The sequence below is a fragment of the Balaenoptera physalus genome (genome assembly GCF_965194825.1).
Source record: "Balaenoptera physalus genome assembly, chromosome: X".
Classification (NCBI taxonomy): domain Eukaryota; kingdom Metazoa; phylum Chordata; class Mammalia; order Artiodactyla; family Balaenopteridae; genus Balaenoptera; species Balaenoptera physalus.
The window spans coordinates 31,319,273-31,331,856 of NC_138903.1; the positions used below are offsets into that span (position 1 = coordinate 31,319,273).

At 38.9% G+C, this 12,584-nt stretch overlaps 1 pseudogene across 1 annotated transcript; it reads left to right on the forward strand.

The window, feature by feature from the left end:
• The first annotated feature begins 412 nt into the window (after positions 1-412).
• LOC309652288 (ferritin heavy chain pseudogene) lies at positions 413-1,884 on the forward strand (annotated as a pseudogene). The gene has a single exon. The product of its transcript is annotated as a ferritin heavy chain pseudogene (transcript).
• The last annotated feature ends 10,700 nt before the right edge of the window (positions 1,885-12,584 follow it).

The window sequence follows — 12,584 nt, forward strand, 5'->3', positions numbered from 1 at the left end:
AGAAATCACGCAAGTGATTAACTCAAAACGGTTGCGCTTATATTCGTGAATAACATTTAAAAAGATTAGGCCAGAAGCTCAGCGCAGTCTCCCTGCCTCACCCAGGCCTCGATGGAACCTGGGACACAGCGTCCGTGCCCCGCCCCCCGTGCACATCCACCCTCCCATCCCCCCCGTAACAGAACCGGAACCTCCTCTCCCCACTCCCAAACCCGGGTAATGGACCCGCCTTCCGGTCCATCCCAGAGCGGCCGCCCTCTTCGACCACACGGGAGCGCTCCGAGGCAGCTACCGCGGGCCCCACGGCTTCGCCTTCACCTTGTCCTTCAGGCCCACGATGCTGCCCGCGCCGCCCGCCATGCTGCCCGCCACGCTGCCCGCGCCGCCCGCCAGGCTGCCCGCGCCGCCCGCCATGCTGCCCGCGCCGCCCTCGCAGGTGCGCCAGAACTACCAGCCCGACTGCGAGGCCGCCGTCAACAGCCATTTCACCCTGGAGCTCCACGCCTCCTTCGTGTGCCTGGCCGTGGCCTTTTACCTCGACCGCGACGACGTCGCCTTGAAGCACTTCACCGGGTTCTTCCTGCGCCGCTCCCACGAGCACAGCGAGCGGGCCCAGGGCCTGATGCGCCTGCAGAACCAGCGCGGGGGCCGCCTCCACTTCCAAGACATCAGGAAGCCAGTCAGTGACGAGTGGAAGAGCGGCCTCAAGGCCATGTGGTACACCTTGTGCCTGGAGAAGCTCGTGAACCGGAGCCTGCTCGACCTGCACCAGCTGGCCACCGACAAGAGCGACCCCCACCTGCGTCTCTTCCTGGCAACTCACTACCTCGGCCAGCAGGTGGCGTTCATCAGAGAGCTGGAGGGTCATGTCACCACCCTGAGCATGATGGGGGCCCCGGACGCCGACCTGGCAGGGTACCTCTTTGACAAGCTCACCCTGGGCGACAGCGACAAGAAGAACTGAGCCTGGACTTCCCCAGAGCCACGGGGTGACCAGAGCCCTGGTCACCGTGCCTGCCATGCAGACGGCAATAGTGCCCTTGCAGAAAAAGTTCACTTAAGTTTTTTTGTTTGTTTTTTTTGCAACAAGTGCAGGACTCTCTTTTCCTGGACTTTATTTTATCACTTAAGTTTTTTTCTTCCAGTTTTTCTGTTTCTTCCAATAAAGTTATTGGTTCATAAATAAATAAAGGTCTCTGGTTGATTCATGTGGGCAAATCTCTCATTTTTTAAGTTTTAAAACAGGTATCCAGGAGTCTCTGAACACAGCCATACCCCAACCATATGCAGCTCAGGATCTCCACAGTGGGAGGGAGAAGGTGTTCCATGGGGCCCTGGAAAACACAAAATCAATCTTCCTCTTATAAATAATGTGGGTATATGGGGGTAGACTGGGGCGGGGTGGGGTGAGGTAGGGGTCCCTGGTGAATGTGGGTGCATGTGCATAGTAAAAGTATAGAACCATAGCCTGAAAATCATGATTGCAGTTGCCTCTGGGGAAGAAGTGAAGGGAATGGGATTGGGCAGGGATTAAAATAAAGGGAGTCTTCAGTTTCACCTGAAACGTTTATGTTCATTAATTATGCAAATACTAATGGTTAAGTATGAGTAGCAAGATGGGGGGTGGAGGGGTTTGGAAGTCTGAATGGTGGAGTATCTCTTTGACAAGTTCACTCTGGGCAACAGTGATAATGGAAAAATGAGTGTTAGGCTGTCTTGCTCAGAAACACGGGGGTGACTTTCCATGGTCACCAATGCCTGGCATGCATGTTGTAATAACAAAACATCCACTTATATATGTTTTCTTTCCTTTGTATCATATGTATATATGCATGCATGTGTGTGTGTGTATATATATGTGTGTGTGTATATATTTTTTTTAATTTAATTAATTAATTTATTTATTTTTGGCAGTGTTGGGTCTTCGCCTCTGTGCGAGGGCTTTCTCTAGTTGCGGCGAGCGGGGGCCACTCTTCATCGCGGTGCGCGGGCCTTTCACTATCGCGGCCTCTCTTGTTGCGGAGCACGGGCTCCAGACACGCAGGCTCAGCAGCTGTGGCTCACGGGCCTAGTTGCTCCACGGCATGTGGGATCTTCCCAGACCAGGGCTCGAACCCGTGTGCCCTGCACTGGCAGGCAGATTCTCAACCACTGTGCCACCTGGGAAGCCCCTATATATATATTTTTTTAATTTCAACCAGCAGCAGAGTTCATTTTGAATCTCTAGACTAGATTCTGAATGTTTGCTTAGGAAGACGCCCTTTGTTGAAAAGCAGTTCGGTGATCACATTACTGGAAATGATATAGCTGCTGCCTAGACCTTTCCCGAGCCTGGCTGTATTTCTGCCCTTGGGTTTCATATATCCAACTTTGATTTAGTTTTTGTTATTTGCTACCAAGAGAACCTAAGCTAATATGTCTTATTATCAACACACTTTTACCAGCCTCCACTGTATTTACAGTAGAGTAAATAGCTCTTCTAGGGTAGTAAATTACATTTTTCTCTTTATCCCTACTACAGAGTCCACTGAAAGGAAAAAAGATCAAGGGTGGAAGGGATCAAATAAGAACAATTTCCCGAATGGAAATACAGAATACTGAAGCCTGCTACCATATGCATCTCCTCTCACCTAAAAGTGTTTTCCTCATAATTTACAGAATTTTAATTCCTTAGATCAGCCTTCCCAAGACTGTGTTCAGTATCAGCCAGTGCCTCAAAAACTTTCACAAGTGTTCAGTGAAAAATTTGTATTAATCGAATTAGCAGGATTTTTTGTTTTGTTCTTTCAGTTTTTGTTTACTCTAGGTATTTTATGTCTGATGTAAAAAACATACATTTTGAATATATAACATGGGGATAAAATATTCAGTGTTTCCCAAATATTCTGATCATGGGATCCTTTTTCTACCAAACCTCACAGAACAGTATTCCAAAAAAAATAGCTTTGGAAACAACGTTAAAAAGTCCCGCTGTGGACTTCTCTGGTGGCACAGCGGTTAAGAATCCGTCTGCCAATGCAGGGGACACCGGTTCGATCCTTGGTCTGGGAAGATCCCACATGCCGCGGAGCAACTAAGCCCATGTGCCACACTACTGAGCCTGCGCTCTAGAGCCCGCAAGCCACAACTACTGAAGCCTGTGCACCTAGAGCCCGTGCTCCGCAACAATAGAAGCCACCGAAATGAAAAGCCCATGCACCACAATGAAGAATAGCCCCCACTTGCCGCAACTAGAGAAAGCCCGCATGCAGCAACAAAGACCCAACGCAGCCAAAAAATAAAATAAAATAAAAATAAAGTAAAAAAAAAAAAAAAAAGGTCCCATCGTGTGTTGTTCCAGAAGCACACACCTGGTAGCTAAACCTCATTCACTTTCACTTAGAGGTCATTATGAGAAACTGGAACCTTTGCTGTGAAGGTTTCAGCACAGTAAGCTTTAGACAGTAAGTGTAATGCAGGGCCTTCACCATGAGAGTGGGTAGATATCACACACATCCATTTTGTTTCCTGATAGGTAACTCCCAACACTGTATTATTCCGTCTATTCTAATTTCCATTTCTAAATGAATGGCTTCTGGGAATGATAACATTGATATTTCTCCAGCACTTATATCAAAGTCAAGAGAAAGTTTAAGGCTGCTAAGTAGTTTATATTCTTCACCTCCCTCTACCTATGTATTCATCTCACCAGCAGCAGAATTCTTCATTTATTTTCCAGACTAGATTGCTGAATTTTGGTCAGTAATACACCTTTTGGTCAAAAACAGTCTGTGCCTGTATCTTTTTGAAAATAAGATGACTGTTCCTCTCACCAAAGCATGCTGAAATTTCTCAGAATTCAGACATTTAACTATAAGAAAAAAAATAAGGCATACATACTACAAAACATTGTATTAATAAAGTCCAAGATTGTTAAATAAATATATAATAAGTAATGTGTTTAATGTGTAGCATTTTTTCCTCCAGTAGAGATGATCAACATTATTCACATCATTATTTGATTTTTCAATGAGCACCTTATTGCAATGCATTCCTCTTTAGGTTCAATGGAGGACTTATCAAGTTTCTCTCCAGCCCTAAAATACATGATGCAATTCTATAAATTGAAACTGCATTATTCCCAAACAATAGTGGGCATGAGACAATATCAAATATCTTGCATATTTTTAAAATTTAAATGTGTTCCCACAACAACTCTTAGGTATCAATTCTCATGACACCTCCACTGAATTTGATATGGTGTCTATTTTATTCCCAGGCAGATTCAGCATAATACAAAACTATTATTTTCTCAATATGAGAAATATTCTATCACTTTAATACATGATTATATAACGCTGGAAAATAAGAAGGTGATTAAAGTAAGCTTCTCAACAAGAGTAGTATTTCAGTCTGGCCCATCTTATTAACCACAACTTTCATTTGTCTACTGTTTGGCGGATTAATTCGATTCAACAAGCATTTATTCTTTTTTTTTTTTAAATAAAGTCCAATATTCTCGACTGTTTATTCTATTCTATTTTATTTTATTTTATTTTATTTATTTATTGGCTGCATTGGGTCTTCATTATTGCGCATGGGCTTTCTCTAGTGGCGGCGAGCGGGGGCTACTCTTCATTGCGGTGTGCAGGCTTCTCATTGCGGTGGCTTCTCATTGCAGAGCAGGGGCTCTATGCATACGGGCTTCAGTAGTTGCAGCACGTGGGCCCTAGAGAGCATGGGCTTCAGTAGTTGCGGCATGTGGGCTCAGTAGTTGCGGTGCACGGGCTCTAAGGTGTGTGAGCTTCAGTAATTGTGACACACGGGCTCTAGAGTGCAGGCTCAGTAGTGTGGCGCCCAGGCTTAGTTGCTCCGCGGCATGTGTGATCTTCCCAGACCAGGGCTCGAACCCGTGTCCCTGAATTGGCAGGTGGATTCTTAACCACTGCACCACCAGGGAAGTCCCAAGCATTTATTCTTAATAAATGAGTTTGTGCTGGGGAATCAAAGTTAAATAAGACATGTACTTGGTCCAGTTAAACTAAATATATTAACATTTTGTCAATTTTCTAAGAGTAAAGTACAGTCCAATATGAGGTTATTTTAATAAACAATTAAATCAATAGTATAGCTAGGGAGTGTTTTCATTTATTACCCTCCATTTTATCTTTATAAAGAGGTATGCTACCCAGTCGTTCAACAAACTCACAAATGGGAATGCAGCAATTTTTAATAAGTATGAGGAATAATGTAGGCCAGCTATTCTTCCTCTCTGAATGGTGGACTCTAAATGAATCTAAAGCATCATCAAAAAAAAATAAATAAATCAAAAAAAAAAAAGCATCATCATAATGACCATCATCTGGGTAAATTATGCTGTCGAAATAATATGTTAAGGAACTTCCTCTTCCTAATAATAAGGAATGTTACCTGACGGGGAGAGAGAATTTGGGGAAGAGCAATAATACAACATGATTAACAGATTAAATTTTAGCAAACAAGGACACTCACTTGTTTACATATTTTACACTGCTGTTGCCTACAGACAGAGGAGGCACCTGAAGGTATATTTTACTAGTGTGGGTCACATAGGAGTCTTCTAAGGAACTGGTTTAAAAACATCTTTCCAAAACTGGTAAAAAAAAAAAAAAAGTTATTTCCACTGTAGATTTGAACCTGTAAGTAATCTATAGGTAAATGTAATCTAAAAAAAAGTAGGGCAGCCTTAATGGCAGTTCTTTATGTAAGAAAGAAATACATACTTGCTGAAAGCTTTTACAGCATCACTAGCTTGCATCCACTAATAAAAACAGCCTACACTTATTGAGAGCTCACCATGTATTAGGCATCAGGTTAAGATATTTACATGAATTACTTCATTTCTGTCTCACAATAACATGACATAGTGCTATTATTACCCGCATTTTACAGATAATCACAGTGAACCCAGAGACATACATTAATTCCCTAATGTCCCACAGCTTCATAAGTGGCTGAACTTTAATGTAAACACAAGGAGTCTAACTTGAGGACCTGTGCATTTACCATTAGTCTATACGGTAATGAGTAAATGAGAAGTTTACAAGCCCTCTGAGTTATGATAATGTGACAAAGTCTGCTGTGAGAAGTTAGGAAGGGAGAGATCCTACAAGCCTGCTTTACCAGAAATCACATTTCATTTGGACACACCTATAACAGGATCAGTCAGTTAAGTACCAGTAATACAAACTGACATGGCCCATGGTCTGAAAAGTCAAAGAGATTTCTGTAATTATACTAAGAATGACAGTAAATATGAACAAAGAGCATTCTGCTTTGTATTAATGTGACTGCACAGGTCCAAAAAGTGAACCATGGCTTGACTGGGCAGACATCAGCTGCTGGGATCTTATGAAGAAATTCATTAGAGATATGAGATAAAAATAGAAAGATGAAATGTAAATAGGAAGGATATTAAATGGCTAGTCAAGTGAGCATATTTAACCAATCAATATGATGTTTAGTAACAAATAAAAATTACATGAATGAACATTGATTTTCCAATCCAGTATTCTGTGATTAGTAACAAAGTATGATTTCTCTGTTGCTACCAATCTGAATCTCATATTTTAAGAAAAGCTATTCAATCCCTTTCACTCCTCTAGAGGTCTCTAATAAAGTACTAGGAAATAGAACCTCTTTTTGCTATACTCTCCCAAAGTTTGATTTTCTGGTTCTAAACATAGAAAGAGTGGGAATGGCAGGCCCCAGGAGTAATTGTTAGCCAATGAATTAGAAAAGGATGAATTTATGATAGAATATATTCACATGTTTAAGTGCTTTCTCTAAGAATTCACCTAAACCTTTTGTTTTCTGTCAGAGAAAGCAGAAGTTTGCACTTACTTAAAAGAAGGAAATTGGCAAGCCAGGTGAAGGGCGTGAACGAATATAGGATGTCAGTAAGGAGATCATTGAAACTGTCCATTTTGGCATCCAGACAGGGCAGAAAGAATGTGTTTCTAGGATTGTGCTTAAAGATTAAGAGACTATAGACAATAAAGAGAGTGAAGAAAATGATAAAGAAGGAAAGATGGAGAGGTGGAAAGACTGAGACTTTGGAGACGGCACTCTATTGTCAAAGAAGAGTGAACTGGATCATGAACAGAAGGAGAAAGTAGAACTCACTGGAGTAATAAGGTCTAGGAACTGAGTGAGGAGATTATCAGAAGTATCATTAGCATCAACATGGACTCTTCTCTGTATACCTAGGTGATTTACTTTGTGTTATGGATTCCACATGTGCAGGACACCAAGACCTTAAAATAATATAAAATATAATAATTTACATTTCCATGGCACTTTATAATGTGATATCACAGCAGTAAGTTTTTCTTATTTTCACTTCATATAGAGCCCTTCTTATTATAACTACAAAATTCATTCAGACATTTTCCCTCCTATGCCAAAACATCTTAAGACCATGAAAGATGAAGAGGTAAAGGTGTTAGGTGTTAAGGTGTTAAGATATTTTAGAATTGGAAAATTTGACTATGATCATGTCTCTTAGATTTAAGTAAAGCCAGTTTGAAGTGTGTTTGTTAAAAACACACATGATTTAACTGATTTGGGGCCTAAGGGCAGCCAGAAAGAACAAAGGGAGCATACAAAATATATATGGGTTATTTAAAGAAAGCAAGGAGTTCAGGGATTGGGCCTCACTTGCCTTCAAATGGCTGCCATGAAGTCATTTGGAGAACAAATATATATGTTTGTCTTGGGTGGTTAAGGTCATTAAGCTATAGGCCAGATGCCAGCATGGGAAATAATTGAGTTTCCATGGCCAAGCAACAGCAATTCAGTAGCTCTGAAAGGTGAAAAGGAAGTGACAGGTATGTGTGCCAATAGGATCCCAGCACCACATCCTCAATGCTAGCTGTGTCAGCATGTCTTTCCCTGGCTGTACAAAATACCCTAGTACTACTGATTTATTTATTTTTCTTTTTTAAAGGGACATAAAATTCTGTATTGGTTGAAATTTTAAAAATCCACTGTTGCTTATCAAACCAAAAGGGCTGGTTTGTGCATTAAAGTTACAAAATGTGTGAATTTATATTATTGCTCCTACTTTATAATAATATACTTGCTTATCTCATTTTTGTTGGAAGCGACTAATATATTTAATATAAAATATAAATTAGAATCTAAAGTCCACAGTGGGAACTGAAATTATTAGAGTTTGAAGAATGGGGTGATATTTGTGAAATTATAGTTATTTAACACTGGACTTCATGTTCAAAGATGTCTCTTCTGATGGTGATTATAATCTTTGTGAGTGTGACTGAGAAGCAAATATTGGGCTGGCCAAAAAGTTCGTTTGGGTTTTTCCATAAGAACCTCGGAAAACCCGAACAAACTTTTTTGACCAGCCCAATACGTGATCAGGATTTTAAGATGATCATTTAACTTTTTTACTAACATACTATTTTCAAAGTTCTATTAGCAAGTGTGTATTATTACAATAGTTTTCCTTAACTAGAGAATTAATTAGATATTTCTAAAAGATCTCATTTATTTATTGTTTAGGAAGGAATGACTAAAAGACCCAAGGAATTCTCATATCTAGATAGTGAATAAATCAAAAGTAAAATCTCCTTTCCTCCAGCCAGGTTCTTGAATATAAAGTTGACAAATGTTTTCCTTAAAGCAGCAAACTATCAGGCTGATCAAATCACTACTGCTTTTATGAGTCAGAGCATAGTCTTTTAAAGGTGTTTCAGTGTGACATTTTGAATCTTCTCATACTCTTCCTCTTTATAGTTCCACCAATTTGGTTTGTTGAGGTGTAACTCTTTCTACCCATGTTTTACTCTATCATGTATGTGTTGCTTATAGTGAAAATGATTGCTCAAACTCAACTAAAACCGAAGTGAATTATATTCTTGTTGCCTTAAATACCAGTCCTAAAGTGAAAACTTACTCTAATCTCTCAGGTTTATTATGGCCAGAAGATTTTTTTTAAATGTCTGCCTATAGTGACTAATACCAACATGTAGGCCCTGTCTCAGTTTTAGAAAGATTTCAAGCGTTTTTGAAGAGGGAAGTCATGACTGCTATCTATACTCAAGTTGATCTGGCTGCTCCTATAGTTCTACTTTATCTCCCAGTTCTAGTAACTTGATTTCTTCTTGAGATCAAGTTTCACCTTATGACTCAGTTTCCTATCTGGATGCTGATATTAGTCCTGATCTTGATAAACATCCAGCACATCAATGACTTCAGGATTGGAATTCTGATTTTCTCATGCCTCCACCGTTGCCTCTTGAGATGTGATTCTGAACTTCAAACGCCATGCTTTATGTCTGGCTTCCTGTTTCCTCATGCCTCTTGACATGTCTGCTTACCACACCTCAATATATCGCTTCGCTGTAGGCTCCTCCTTTTTCTGCCCTGTATACTAGCTAGCTCCTCAGACTGACCAGTCACCTGTCAGTTTCTCTCAAGATAAATGAATATCCTGTCAGGCTGGACTTCTTCACCTGACCAGCAAATTTTCCTCTAGTGAGTACATCTAGTTCCAAGTCCAAACTCTGTAGTACTGGCCCCATGTCTTGCAACCAAAACTTCTGTGGTGAGCCATTCAACAGAGAAAACTGAAATCTTCCATGCTAGCTAACACTATCTGTTCCAAGATCTCTTTGAAGATGGTTATCACAATATTTAATATTATATACCAGATATTTGTTCAGAACTTTCCACAAATCTTTTATTTGCTCAGAAAATTACAAGATTCCTATCTCCAAAATTCACTAGACATAGAGCTATAAAGATTTAGACAAAATATGCATGTTCTTTAAAAATATCTCCTCATCTTACCACATATAAAATATATCTATCAGAAAAGGTATAGTAACATTTCTGTTTAATCTATTAAAACATGCCACCTATTTAAATGAGTCATTACAAGCTTGTCATGTAGAAGATATCAATTAAACACCACAAAAGAAAACGAGTGCCTCCATTAACATGACATTCAAATTAGTAGATGAACTACAGAGACAAAGAAAAACCATCAGAAATGCAGAGAAGAAAAATTATGACCTTGTGCTTGCTTCTTTTAACATCAACAGATTTTTTTTAAAATGGATTTAAGTTGAACTTGATTCATGTATTCAACTTGTGCTTGAAAATATTTTATCTAGAATAATGAAGGCTTTTTTTCAACCTAATTCCCTTAATCTATGTCAGCTTCACTTATAATCTAACCTGATGAAGACGTGTTATTTCCCTAAATATACCTCACATTATCCTCTCAAAATTTATCCGTTAACATCATTTGATATAATACATGGGAGGTAAATGCATAATAATGTGGTTCAGAAGCACATTTCCATTTCTGAAACAGTAATTTTTAGGATGACACGAGGAAAATAGCATCAAATAAAATATAAATCTTCAACAAAAGCCCCCCTTCTCTCCCCCCACCAATTTCTAAGAATACACTCAAAATCAATGGTAACTCTTTTTGAGAGGCATTAGATCAATGATTTTAAGAATGTGAGTCAGACAAAAATGGGTAAAATAACTTGACTCTATGCTATATTTGCTATATGACCTTTGACAAGTCTTTTCTACATTTCATCATTTGTCTACATAACTGTACTTTAAAAAATATTAAATGAGTTAATTTATATAAACTGCTTAGCAGTGTGCCTAGTATGCAGAAAATGTTTAATAAATAGTAGCTAGTAGTACTATCATCTTATTATCAATAATCACTGTATTCCTATAGTTCCTTACCTTTATTTTCATTTAACTTATAATATTCTGAGATGCCTTTGATGACACTCACTTATAACACTTTTATCACAGACTCTATGTGAGGGAATTTTTAATACTTAATCAGGCTGTGGTATTTTGCTTTTTTTGAAAGGGTGTGTTGAGATATGTAGAAAAGACAAATGAGAACATTAAAAAGGTACATTTTAAGTAGTTTATTTCTTGACAATACATTCAGAGCACAGGAAAATCTATTCTTTCATATGCATTCTTTTGAAACCTCTTGCCCAGAGAGACTGCAGGATCATTCATCATTTCCTACTGTTTCTACATCCATCACATCTTTTTCCTCTGCTTTCCATATGACCTCCTTAGCTTTTCTGATTGTAGTAGCAAGCAGAACTAATCATAAATAAATTCAGATTTGGGACAAAGGAGAAGCACAGTGGTCAGATTTGACCTTAGTTCTCTACAGCCCATGGCCCTCAGGTTATTCTTATCTATCATGAGAAAGGGCTTATTACATCTCAGCTGTGTACAGGCTAGGATGGGCATTAGAGAGAGCAAGTTAAATGGGCATGAACTGCTAGCTGACAGGCATCTTTAGGTGTTGATTAGGTAGCATTTATCAAATGTCTCCTTTGCTGTCTCTGTCAAAACAAACCAAGGGCTCTACTTTGAAAGAGCTTGTGTCTTAATAAGGCCAAAAAGAAAATAGCCAGAGTAGATACATACAGGAGATACTGGACATAGACATGTGTAACTTATTATAAGGAAAGTAAACAAATAGAATATGATGCTCCTCTTCCTCTGTTGTAATACCATGGCATTGGTATTGCTGAGTTAAAATGTTGACAGTAGAGAGAAATTCACAGTAATACAGTGGTAGAAACTATGGCAAACACATCCCCATCTCACCTTTTATTCAGAAGCCCCTTTTTAGTTCTCATTTTCTCTGCAAGTCAGAAAACTTGCATTAAACACACATAATGTCCCAGAATTGTGCTCTCTTTCAGGGTGAGGTTCAAAATAGAGTACAATTCCTCTTCAAAAACCTAAGAATTCTTCATCTTTAGGGAGAGGAGACACATGTACTTAAAACAACCAGCAAACAGTCCTAATAAAATATTAAATTCTACATGTTATGAAATAGACAATAGGGGCAGAATGGGGCTGGAAAAAAAATCGGACAAGACATGAATAGCTTAAAAATTATGGATTCAATTAAATTGTACGTGGAGTTTTAGTGTCAAATTTAAAACACTGTTTATATAGGGTTGTTTTCTTTATATTTATCCTTAATTTTTTCTTTAAACTGAAGAATTATGAGATAATACTCAAGATTTGCAAATGCTATTTAAACCCCCAAAACAAAACAAAGTCAATTCCCTCATAAAATAATAAAGAAGGAAAGAGGAAAAAAAAGGACTTTTGCATAGATTAATGCACTGGGTCACAAAATTATAAAGGCAGTGATTTATTGATGATCTCTGGAAAATCCCCAAATTTAAGGATCAGAAAGAGGAAGAGAATCCAGAACATAAGCCAGAGACAGAGTGATCATAATGGTCAGAGGAGAGAGACAGGAGTATGGAGGCCCAGGATATTAATTTTCTAATTTTCTACTGCTTTCTTGAAAATATATATATATTTTTTTTTTAATATTTTTTTTTGTTGTAAGAGCACTTAACAGAAGATCTACTCTTTTGGCAAAACTTTAAGCATTCAAATGCTACGTGACAAACTACCACAAATTTAGCAGCTTAAAACAACACCCATTTATTCCATCACAGTTATGTTGGTCAGAAGTCCAGTCAGGCACACGATCTCACAGCCTAAAATCAAAGTAT